Source organism: Sorex araneus, chromosome 5 (genome assembly GCF_027595985.1).
Source record: "Sorex araneus isolate mSorAra2 chromosome 5, mSorAra2.pri, whole genome shotgun sequence".
Classification (NCBI taxonomy): domain Eukaryota; kingdom Metazoa; phylum Chordata; class Mammalia; order Eulipotyphla; family Soricidae; genus Sorex; species Sorex araneus.
In genome coordinates, this window is record NC_073306.1 from 210,791,175 (window position 1) to 210,801,730 (window position 10,556).

A 10,556-nucleotide genomic window follows, 5' to 3' on the forward strand; every position below is an offset into this window, starting at 1 on the left:
GTGAACTGTCCTAGAAAATTAATTGAATCTAAGGATGGGGTATTTGGCTTTTGGAGCCAGTTGCTCAGAACATGGAATCAGAGTTGGCACCTACGTAGAGATAGTCTCGTGGGATTGAGCCCGACACCTACAAAAGCAGGACACTCGTCTCCTGCTGGGGATACTGTAGCCAGGTCAAGTGTCTAAATTGCATTTCTAGCCATCAACTGGTGTCAGAATTGCCCAAAGATGTGTTAAAATCACAGGGTTCAGAATTGGGTGCTGACGTATGGCCCCTAATATAACTGCCCCGTCTGCCCTCTCCTTGGCACTTCTCCGTCTCAATCAGTTCTTGTGCATCGCTGTTCAGATTTCCTTCTCTGTCCTCACATTCGCACGTTTCCTTCATTTTGCTAGAAATCCGACTGTCCTGCTTGCTTACCTCCCTCAGCAGTTTCTCAGGACTCCTGGATGCAAGTGATCATGTGTGTAAACACACACAAAAAGAAGGGGGGACAGAAGGCACAGGGCAGTGGGGCTCTATCTCTCCCACTGCCCGAGTTCCGTAGTCTCAGCCACTTTCCCCCACCCCAGGGAGGTTGATGGCGATGACGAGGCAGGCGAAGGAAGGAACGAGGGCCAGGCTGGTTGGTCTCAGTTGCATTTTATTCCATTTCCATCTCCATTCTCCTCTGAATCTCCTCCCACTTCTTCCTCCCCCAGGCTACTTCATTTTCCGTCTACTCTGGATCTGGATGTGGATCTGGCTTCTCCAGATCTGGCACTGGGACCCCCAGCCCACTCTCTAGTTAAATCCCCAAGCATGAAGAGTTTGGGCTTACACATAGGTGTGGTCACAATCAATAGGGGTAAAGTTCTTTCCCTCAGGGGATGCTGCTTCCAGGACAGAATCTACTTCACCAGGACACCCACCCAAGAGCGGAATCCCATGGGTGTGTTTCTCCTCTCCTTGTCCAACTAACATATAAGCATTCATAATATTAGTCATTTTGTATGGACACAGCAAGAGATGCATTAAACTTATAGAATTGCTCTCCTGGGTTCATCTCAATCTCAGAATAAATGTGCTCAGGCCATATTAGTCTTTCCTATCCCTAGCAGGGTCCTAGTCTTGTCGTTGCTTTTGGATCATGACATGACATGTCCATGACCAAGTTCTTAACTTATAGTTAAGCATTAGGCACTTTGGCCAGGCCCATCTCGATGCCAGGGTAGCACACAACTCAAGGCTTGCCCTGGGTCCGTCCCGTCCCTTGTCGGGACCCTGCTTTTAGGGGTGCTAGGAAGTAAGGGCAGCTGAGGCTTAAGTCAAGTAAGCAGATGCCCAGGAGTGAATAATATTCAAAGCCAATTAAATCCCATGTTACCAAAGCATATTAACAACTGTCTTTCTTTGTCCATACAGAAAGGACATTGCTTTAAAGTAAACTATTCAAAAGACATGAGCAGAGGAGCAAGGCAATATTAACTTACAATATAAGTTCAGTGTCCTAGAAAGGTCTGACCTTACAAATTAAGAGTCTGATTAGGGGGAAAAGCTGATTAACTGGTTGGGGAAGAGAGCATAGAGAAGTGGTTACAGATAGACAAAGAAATGGGAGTGACTCGGGAGCACTTTGATGGGTGTGACCCGATATACCTAAGCTCCTTGTGGCAAGGAGAACAGGACATACCAATGTTGTCTTAAAATGTTTAGAGATTATTACCAGATAAACCCAAACTCTTTGTGACAAGGGAAAAAGGACAAACCAATGATATCCTACAATCATGCAATCACACATAGGACGCACCACTTTCCCTCTAGTCTTCTCTCCCACACACGTCACACTTTGCATTTCTGCCTCTAAAACACCACTCTGCTCTCACTACCTGCACATGCACCCTCACTTCACAATTTTTTGTTTTGTTTTTTAATGCTTTTTTTATTGCATCACTGTGAGATAGATTCGTACAAAGCTGTTCATGATTGGATTTCAATCATACAGTGTTCCAACACCCATCCCTCCACCAGTGAACATTCCCCAGCACCAGTGTCCCCAGATTTCCTCACATCACCCCACCCGCCACCCCTTGCCTGATTCTATGGCAGGTGCTTTCCTTCTGTCAGTCTCTGTCTCTGTCTCTGCCTCTGTCTCTGCCTCTGTCTCTCTCTGTCTCTCTGTCTCTCTCTCTCTCTCTCCTTTTCGACATTGTGGTTTGCAAATATAATTTCACAAGATTTGATTTCCACCGACTCTCTGTCTTACCTAGAAAATCCATACTTTTCATTTTTCAGCACTTTGTGTCTTTCTCCTGAAGCCTTCTCTAGGCGATGGTAGGAAGTTTCCTTAGTCATCTTTGCTCCTTACATTTAGGAAAATTGATCGATGCACAATTTGTTCCTGCAGAGATAGCATCTTAGACAAAATAATGCTTCAAATGATGGGATCTCTAGGTTACATGTTTAAGACGTGTTTTCTGAGTACTTGTTCCCATAAGAAGCTCTATGGACATGTAGAAATGAAGGAAGACAAATGGAATGAAGGTTTTCAGGAACAAATTAAGGAAACTGCCACCTGGTTTCTATGACCTTCTGCATCCTGGCTTCCAGAATGACTGACAGCTGCCTGGAGAAAGCAATGGTGCCAGAGGAGATAAGCAGATGCTAGCCTGTTAAATCCTTCTAAGGAAAACCAATAACATAAAAGAATAACAACAAAAACCATCCTCTCCATGAAGGAGAGCAATCACTCCCTCGGTAGCAAGAAGGTTCCAGCAGCCAGAACCTCTGCCTTTACCCAGTTATTGCTTTTCTGGGAAAACAATGTTAGATTATCCCAAGAATTGTTGGCTGCCTGACAAGAGCGGCGTCTAATCTCAGTGTCTGCTCAGCCTAACCATCTGGAAGTGAAATCTGCCTGCTAAGATGAGCCACCTCAGATGTATGACGCTCCAATTGTTTAGGGCCAAACCAGAGTCCCCGTATCTTAAACCCAAAGCCTAGGGCAGGCTGACGGCTAGAAGGATCTACTGTTTCATTAGACATGATTACACATAAACTGGTATCAGATTTAACTGCACTGTTAAAGGGAAGAGTTAGATTTGAAAAATGAAATACTGATAAATAATAGTAAGTTATAGATGTTATCATCACATTACTTGTCCTTTTGCACAAAACTAAATAAACAATGTATTATCCATAATAAATATACTTTAGAATACACATTCCACATGAGCAGTCTTACTTTTATTACTGCATCTCTCTACAACAAAATGGTATGTGACCAATATTTTATGTTTGTTTTTTGTTATTTTTCCCTTTTTGGCTCATACTTGGCAATGCACAGGGGTTACTCCTGGCTCTGAACTCAGGAATTACTCCTGGCGGTGCTCAGGGGACCATATGGGATGCTGGGAATTGAACCCGGGTTGACCGCCTGCAAGGCAAACGCCCTACCCGCTGTGCTATTGCTCCAGCCTCTATTTTATGTTTTATAGAGAGAAACTATGAAGCCATTTAAGTAAAAGTTCTGCTAAAAAAATTATACTTATCCTCCCCTCCCCCACAATCTCATAAGAATTTGAAGAGACAATGTGCAAAGGCAAAGAATATACTAAATCCTGTGATTCCCTCTGCCCTTTCCCTTCTATGCCAACTACCAGCATCTGTAAATCAGATTGCATATATGATTTGAGAAACAGAGACACTAGAACAATTCATGTACACAAAATTATATTATTTACCCTTTAAGCTTGGCTTGACATGCATTTTATTATGTTATCTTTTGCTTAGAAATTAAACAAATAAACCAAGGTAGTTCTAAAATATCTATCCCATAAAAGGAATACCCAACAAAAGTGACATAAATTAATGAATAGCCTAAAAGCAATATAGCTCCACTCTACCGGGAACACAAAAGTCTATTTTGACTGTTTTCCTCAATATTTTATAACACAATGCTTCAATCTGAGGTCTCTACATTTTTAAAAGCTTGGGATCCTGTTATAAAATTATATGGTAACTAGTTTTCCATTCAATGAAAATCTCCAAATATAATTAGAACAATACTTTTCCTGGCAAGAGGGAAGGGGAAGGTGAGGACAAAGAAGGGAGGAAGGAAGGAAAGAGAGAAGGAAGGAAGAAGCCAGACAAAGTGGTGATAAAGTTAACAGTAGAGGTGAAAAAGCTTCATATCAGTTACTTAGCAATTAAAGTCTCAAAATAGAGTATTTCTAATAGAGCATACATCAGAGAAGTCTATGTGGAAGACTAAAATACTAAGAAATATAAAAAAAACCCTCAAAATTCATAGTTCAAAATAGCAAAGAAATGGAAATTTACATGTGTGGAAAAAGTTGTGGAAAAGTTAGACTGATAAAAACTAGTCATAGTTGTAAAAGTGATTTCTTGGGGTAAAATGTTTTCAGGGAAGCCACAAAACCCAAATCCATCCGTCTTCTTCACTAAATAAAACCTCAAAAAACCCAGGGTCTGATTTTGAGATTTCATTCATTAGCAAACAAGGTAAGAGATTTGTGAGAAATAGAAATACCTGAGTACTCCTAAAATCACTGACCCTTTTCTTTATTTTCCCAGAATGCTACTATTTTTCTCCTTCTGTATAAATTAACTATAATTTCAGTGTAGGAAAAATAAAGTTCTCATTTGCTGTGAAATCATATGCATTATAACCACAGGCACTCTCCAAGGGAGGAAAGGCTGGTAAAGGCCAGGGGGACGGTTTACCTTTGTTGACTCATTGCGAGTCATGTGAGTTTTATAGTAACCAGCAGCGATTTTATTTGAACTTTCCAGCATCCTTCAGACGGATCGGTACTGGCAGCCTGAAGCTGGCTCGGGGGGCCCTGGGTACCTCCCAAAGGCGCCAGCATCCTTGGCCCCGCTCCCGGGCACCTCTGCAGAGCGCCAAGGTCAAGAGGAAGGGCAGGAAGGAGCCCCGCACTGAGCACGAGCTTTCCTGGGCAGGGCCAGAGTCTTCCTGCTGCTTGCTGTGGTCTGTGCGGTTGTACAGGAGCGTTTCCTACCAGCTTCGCCCCCGCTGCGCCAGCCTGGCCCCCTCCCCAGAGTGCAGGTGGCACAGACAACGCACTCTCCATGCACTTGACCTGCGCACCGTGTGTCCCACCGACAAGCACTGCAGAACACACGCCTGGGAAAGTGTCCCCAGGACCCGACGCCCACGTGTGCGTCAGGACCCTCTGGTCGGGGCACGGTGTCTGGCAGAGCCAGGCGGGCGCCCCGCCCAGGACGCGGTTCCTTTTGTCTGGCCCTGCACTGCTTGGCCGCAAGGCCGGCACCTGGACAGCCCCCGCCGCGCCCTTTGGTCCCTCCCGACTGGGAGCGAGTGGAGGGGCTGGCCCATTCCTTGGAGGGGTTTTGTTTTGGAAGCAGGAGTCAGGAGCGCGGAACTGCACCTGCTCCTGGCCCCTGTCCTGCCCTCTGGGCTGCCTGAGCCGCAGGATCTGCCTTCTCGGGAGAAGAAGGAAAGGTAAACGCGTCTGAACACCCCCGCGTGCCTGTTTAAACAGCAATTTCTGGCTTCCAGCGGCCCCTCCCCGCCTCCCCGCCCCTCCTCTCCTCTCCTCTCCCCTGCTTCCAGCCACCCCGGGGAGGAGGAGGGGAGGGGGAAGGAAATCTTCCATAGACTATATTCCCATATGGTTCCCGGCGTGGTGCCATTAAATTGTCCCCTCTCTGAGTGGGGCTAATTGGCCGATAGATGGGACTTTCTATTGATGTTTGAGTCACCGCAGAGTTCGATATACGCACGTGTATATAATTCATCACACGAAGGTCACTTTCTTCACCTTTATTGTTCAGCTGCTTAAATTGTTATTCCGAGTGAATTTCCATGTAATTATCTGCTTTGGTCCTAATTTCAAGCACTTCAGAAAGACAAAGGGAAAACAGGGGGGGGGGGGAATTAAAAAAAAATAAGACTTAGGTTTGTGAATTACGTTCAGAAGCGTTTTCCTCATTCCCTAAACCGCCAGATGTCAGCCTAAATTGAAGAATGGGTAAGAAATCGTGTCCCATAGTGGTGGTGTCTAGAGTGGCAGATGGAGTTTGCAGAAGCCTGCAGGAGGAGTTAGCCAGCAGTTGTTCAAATTCAGTGTTAGGAAGAACACAGTGCCATGGCCAGCACTCTAGCGGGTTTTTGATTATGAGAACGTAATTGTCTCATAGATCAGTGATAGCTTAATTTATGAGGATTGATTTCATTAATTAAGCAGTTCGAAAGTTACGCTCAAAGACTCTGTCTAATTCTATCTGACTTAAGCCTTCTTGGCGCTATCAGGAGGCTGATGGCTGGAGGGGTGACGGGGTGGCAGCTCTTTCTGCCACGTGTCCGTTTCCTTGTACATGTGTCATTGACTGGATTTACATTTCAATGGCTGGTAGCAGATACATGAAGCAAGGCAGTTTTCCCTTTTGCTCTCAGTTGAGCTATATAAAACCCCACAGATGTTAATCTATGACAAATGTGCCACTTTTGATTTCACAAAGAAGGGGGCACGAATGGTGACAGAGGCCAGGATTGTCCTTTCAATGGTGGTGACCATTTCAAATTGGTAGAACATGGATTTTACTTCTAAGGACTGGATAGCTGTAACTGGATTCACCTAACAGGGGGGGATTTGCTTATTAAAATAAATAAATAAATATATTTATTTATTTATTTATTTTAATTTTTAATTTTATTGAATCACCATGTGGAAAGTTATAAAGTTCTCAGGCTTATGTCTCAGTTATACAATATTCAAATACCCATCCCTTCACCAGTGCCCATATTCTACCACCAAAATCCCCAGTATACCTCCTGCCCCCTACCCCTACCCCCAACTTCGTAACTGATGAATTTCACTTCATTTTCTCTTTACCTTGATTACATTCCATATTTCAACACAAAACTCACTATTGTTGTTGGAGTTTCCCCCAAGAAAGACAGCTCTACTGCCAAGGAAGCATTTGATGATTAGTTTTCCATTGCTTAGAATGAAGAGATATGTAGTCCCACTGCTCCAAGTACATAACTCTTCTTTTTTCTTTTCCCTTTTTTTTTCTCATCCCCCGTACCGTGCCTCATAATATGATGGATGCCATGCTGTGTTTCTCCCCAAAAATGGGAAACAACCGGGAAAGAGGGATATTTCCTCTTCTTGGCCGGCGTGCGGCTATGGCTTAGTTCACAGTCTAGAGAAATGGCTGCTACTTTGATTACCTTCAATATTTCAACAAAAACCTCACTGTTATTGTTTGGAGTTTCCCCCCAAAGTCAGACATACTAAAAAGGAACTGTTTCACATTGCTGACAGATGTCAAGTCTTTGGATTTCTGTATAAAGTCCAGGGAAAAATTCTGCCAGAAATTGCATAGCCCAGCTCACAGTCCCAGTGCATTGCTGTAGGAAGCCTCTCTGGATGCCAACGTGGGTTAGAAGGCCTCTGGAATCAAAGTCTTTAGGAGCAGAGGGTCCGTTTTGCGCTCAGCAGCTCCTGATTTATCGGGCCAAGGGCGTGCCAGTAACGCCCACTTCCCATGGTTGCCTATGAGCCACAAACTGCAAAACCCGTATATCTCTGGGTTAGGAGTCTTAGAAGGTGGCTCTCGCCACGTGGATATTGCTGCCACCGCCATTTTCCGTGCAGAGAGATAGGGTGGAGAGGAAAAATCCATTCCCGGGCAGTGCGGAATTTATCCCAGCTCACAGTCCCAGTGCATTGCTGTAGGAGGCTGCTCTGGATGCCAAAATGGGGTAGAAGACCTCTGGAATCAAAGTCTTTAGGAGCAGAGGGTCCCTATTTTTTTAAATTAGTAGATGCAAGATTAAACATGGAGGAAGTCTCATTAATATATGAGAAAATTCAAATATATGTTAAATATTCTTTAATATGTTCATATTAAACAAAATTCAAATATATGTCAGGTGATTTTTATCTTCAGAATTAAATGATGAGTATAATATGAAATGGAATGACAGACATGAATTTAGATGACTGACTTCTTTATGTGTGTATATGTGTATATGTCTGTGTCTGAGATAGAGAAGTGGGAAGAAAGAGAAAGGAAGGAAGAGCAGAAGGGGGAAGGAAGGAGAAGACAATACGTATTTAGAATTCAGGCTTGTCCTAGTTGGCTCTCATCACTCATGTATCAATGAAATGAGATGTTTCTCATCTGCTCTTCACCTTCATCAGAATCTTTACTCGTGATGCTTGCTTGAATGACGTCACCCAGGGTCTTACCTTTATCCACTGAGCCATGGAAGCCAGTTCCCTTTAAAGCCAGCGATACCTCTGATAATAAAAAATCACATTTTCTTATATTTCTGAGAGGGAAAAAAAGAGCTTAAAGTTATAGATAGGGTGTTATTAATCCTGTCGTGAAGTCCTTTGTGACATAGTGAGTTCCAGAAATGTGAAAGGCCTATTCTGTGGTCGTGCGGCGTATCAATGACAGAATCAGATCAACCTTCTATGGCAGTTTTGTCAGCTGAACCTGATTTTAATACCAGACCAGAAGGAAGGAGGAACAAAATAAGAAGCTGACTTTTATTCCATTTGACCTAATTCTTAACAAGAAGGCCTTTTAGAGTCTTTCATAGAATATGAAATCAGAAGACTTAGTTCTGATTATATCATACATGGAACATATGTATATACTTGTATATATGTATATCCATTTATATGCATAAAGAGATAGAGAACTAAAATAAACCAGAGACTTCTTATTCTCAAGCGTTTCACAAAAATATTATGGGCTGGAGTGACAGTACAGTGGGTAGGGCGTTTGTCTTGCATGTGGCCAACCCGGGTTTGATTCCTCTGCCCCTCTCCGAGAGTCTGGCAAGCTACTGAGAGTATCCCGCCCGCATGGCAGAGCCTGGCAAGCTACCCATGGCGTATTTGATATGCCACATTCGAAAACTGTAACAACAAGTCTTACAATGGAGACATTACTGGTACCCACTCAAGCAGATCGATGAACAACAGGAGGACAGTGCTACAGTGCTCTACACATCACAGGGTATAGAGTTTGTATTATTTCCAAAATAATCTTCATAGTAATACTGATATTCTAAAAGTGAAAAATACTTGTATTTCTTTTTCAGAATAAGGAAAAGCCAAAGAGGGCCAGAGGAATATTACAGCAAGCAGTGGGCTTACCCGTACATGGCTGACCCAGGTTCGATTCCTGACACCCCTTGAGGTCCTGTGACTCCCCACAGGGTTAAAAGCCAGAAGTGAGGAGCCAGGAGTGAGTCCTGAGCATCATTGATGTGCCCCTTTCTATGAGGGAACAAACTAAAGAATATATCTGAGTTGATCTGATTTCGATGTGTAAATATAATAATGAACCACAAGAAATGTTTTTTGTTTGTTTTCTTGTTTGTTTTTCCTGTCCAAAGTGGAATAAAAGGTTTGAGTTTTTTCATCTTATACTCCCTGAAGTCTCAAGTGGGAAAAGAAAAAAGGAAGGCTTCTAACTGTAAGAGCTACAGAATAGTGGAGTAGTAATTTGGCCGTTCTGGGTTCCACTACGTAAGTGTTTAGATCACGAAGGGCTTTGAGAATTCCCCTGAGGACCTGTCTGTCCAGGTATGCCCACAGCCCTGATGCAGATGGAAAAGGTGTTGTGAGAGCCTTTCTACCTCTTCTATAAGACCCAGCAACAGCACAGTCCAGGAATCGCAGGATTTTCCATCAGCGTAATCAATGCTCTTTCCTTCCAATCCACTTTTGACTTTGCCAGCCCAATACTTCTCAGACTTCCCTCCACTCTGTTCCTTTGTTTCCCACCCCATTATGCACTTTGAACACGACACCTAAAACTCTTGTTCTCTTTCCATATCCAAAGCTTTTCATAGGAAAAGAAAGTAACCTCCAAGAATTCTTTGCCTTCTGTTCCTCGGAGAGGTGTGAGGGGTTTGTCTCTGGGGAGCGCAGAGTCCAAGAGGGATTGTAGACGCCAAGTCCATGCTCTATCAGAGCCCTGTCCTCAAGCCCCCGCCCCCTTGGGGGAAGGCAACCCTGTCCTGCATGCAAAGGCCATGTGGGAAGAAACACATGATCGTGAAGCATGGGCAGAATGTTTCTATGAGGCTTGTTTGTGAGACATATAGAGAGAAAAAGGACATATTAGGCTTGATAAGGTTTTAGGGGGCCAGAGAGATACTACAGTGTTGAAGGTGCTTGCCTTACACACAGGTGACCCCATGTTTGATCCCTGGAACCCCATATGGTACTCTGAATACTATTAAGAGTGATCTCTGTGGGGCTGGAGCAATAGCACAGCGGGTAGGGCATTTGCCTTGCATGCGGCTGACCCGGGTTCAATTCCCAGCATCCCATATGGTCCCCTGAGCACCGCCAGGAGTAATTCCTGAGGACAGACCCAGGAGTAACCCCTTTGCATCGCCAGGCGTGACCCAAAAAGAAATAAAAAGAGTGATCTCTGAGCACAGAGCTAGGAATAAGCCCCAAGTACTGTTGAGTGGAGGCCCCCTAAAACCTTATCAAGCAAATTAAGCCTTCCATTAATCTCTTATGAAATG